This window comes from Scomber scombrus, chromosome 15 (genome assembly GCF_963691925.1).
Source record: "Scomber scombrus chromosome 15, fScoSco1.1, whole genome shotgun sequence".
NCBI classification, from domain to species: domain Eukaryota; kingdom Metazoa; phylum Chordata; class Actinopteri; order Scombriformes; family Scombridae; genus Scomber; species Scomber scombrus.
The window spans coordinates 1,859,914-1,862,413 of record NC_084984.1 but is presented as its reverse complement, the minus strand read 5'-3'; the positions used below and the strand labels follow the sequence as shown (position 1 = coordinate 1,862,413).

The window sequence follows — 2,500 nt, the reverse complement described above, 5'->3', positions numbered from 1 at the left end:
TTTCTACATGAAGTGAAGAATCAGAGAGTTCTAGTGATGCTTTCATGTTTTTAGATGCTGACTCTGAGCTGATGGTTATTAAAGTTGTAACATTTAAAGATGGAAGCATCGTCTTCAGATTAAGACCTTAACCGTGTTTCTTTGATGTTTATCGCAGAAACAGATTAAAACCTTTCTCATGTTTTGCAGCATTGAGCGAATCATCACGCCCCGTCTGGCTCTGACATCAGCGGAGTATCTGGCTATCAGTGTGAGAAGCACGTGCTCGTCATCCTCACCGACATGAGCTCCTACGCTGAGGCTCTCAGAGAGGTGCGGCTTCACCTTCACTGCTTTTATTCTGAAAAGACTCACAGGGAAACTGATGTGTGTGTGTGTGTGTGTGTGTGTGTGTCAGGTGTCCGCAGCCAGAGAGGAAGTGCCGGGACGCCGCGGTTTCCCCGGTTACATGTACACCGACCTGGCGACCATCTACGAGAGAGCCGGCAGAGTGGAGGGACGCAACGGCTCCATCACACAGATCCCCATCCTCACCATGCCCAATGATGGTACACACACACACACACACACACACACACCACACATACACACACACACACACACACACATACATACACACACACACACACACACACACACACACACATACACACACACATACACACACACACACACACACACACACACACACACAGGCACGCACGCACACACACATAAAAACAAACACACGCACACACACACACACACACATATACACACGCACACACACATACACACACGCGCACAAACGCATACACACACACACACACACACACACACACACACACACACACACACACACACACACACACACACACACACACACACACTAATAACACCAAGATGTGTGAAAGTTTGATTTCACGCCACCACTCTCCATTCAGCACCATGGACAAGCGACATGGTGCTGAATGGACCAGAAGATGAAACTGATAAAACATTATAAGCAAACATCTCAGCAAATATGCATTCCTCTTAAAACAATGTACAACCACAACAATTCAAATCCTGGAAACAGGAAATAACACACACACACACACACACACACACACACACACACACACACACACACACACACACACACACACACACACACACACACACACACACACACATTTAATACTACTGAGTGCAGTTTGTTCTGGTGTCTCTCAGACATCACTCATCCGATCCCTGATCTGACTGGTTACATCACCGAGGGACAGATCTATGTGGACAGACAGCTGCACAACAGACAGGTAACAAGACGCTGAATTCATCACTTTAACTTGTTTTTTACAATCAGGATGAATTTCAGTCTCATTTCAGGAGTTTATTCTGCAGTTTGAGCAGCTCTGAGATCTGATTTCCAACATGGCTGCTGTTATAACCTGAACAGTCTGATACAATCAAACACAGCTCTGATATAAATTCTACTTTAACCCTCCTGTTGTCCTCGAGTCAAGGAAGGAAGGGAGGGAGGAAGCAAGGAAGGAAGGAAGGAAGGAAGGAAGGAAGGGAGGAAGGAAGAAGGAAGGAAGGACGGAAGAAAGAAGGAAGGAAGGAAGTTAGGAAGGAGGGAAGAAGAAGGAAGGATGGAGGGAGAGAGAGAGAAAGTAAAAAAGGAAGGAAAGAAGGACAGAGGAAACAAGGAAGGGAGGAAGGATGGGGAAAAAAAGAAGAGAGAAGGAGGGGAGGGACGAAAGAAGGAGGGAAGGAAGGAAGGACAGAAAGATGGTAGAAGGGGGATGGAGGAAGGAAAGAAGAAGGAAGGGGGGAAAGAGAGAGGAAGGAAAGAAGGAGGGAGGGAGAAAGGAAGTACAGATGGAAGGAAGTAAGGGAGGAAAGAAGGAACAGTCAAAACAGACGGGGTCAATTTGACCCGGGAGACGACACAAAGGTTAAAGAAGCTTCTTCAGTTTCTTTCATTATCAGAAAGGTGATAATACTACTTTATGTTAATTATAGAAGTAATGGTGGAACCTGGAGTTTACTTTATTTAGTTTCTTTAATTTAGGCGTTTTAAATCTTCCGTTACCACAGAGAGTCAGTGGAGAGTTAATGATGAACACTGACCTGCTGCTGCTGGGTTTTCTTTAATCTGCATGAAAACTTAATTGTTAAAATTTTCCCCCAATTTCCATTTTTGGGGGATTATGTGCTGGGACCAGTAACTTCCTGTTGCCTGGCAACCGCTCAGAGCCAAGAAACCACTTTGGCTCCGAAATCATAAAAAATGTGAATTATTGTTTTTATTTTATGTTTATGTTTTATACAGAACAGCTGATATGATGCTGTCTTCTTCCTCTTCCTCCTTCTCATCCTCCTCCTCTCTTCCATTTCCTCCTTCTTATCCTCCTCCTCTCTTCCTCTTCCTCCTTCTCATCCTCCTCCTCTCTTCCTCTTCCTCCTTCTCATCCTCCTTCTCTCCTCTCCTCCTCTTCCTCTCCTCCTCTCCTCCTCTTCCTCTCCTCCTCTCATC

At 45.3% G+C, this 2,500-nt stretch overlaps 1 pseudogene; it reads left to right on the top strand.

The window, feature by feature from the left end:
* LOC133995675 (V-type proton ATPase subunit B, brain isoform-like) overlaps window positions 1-2,500 on the top strand; it is an 86,006-nt pseudogene that overhangs the window by 6,815 nt on the left and 76,691 nt on the right.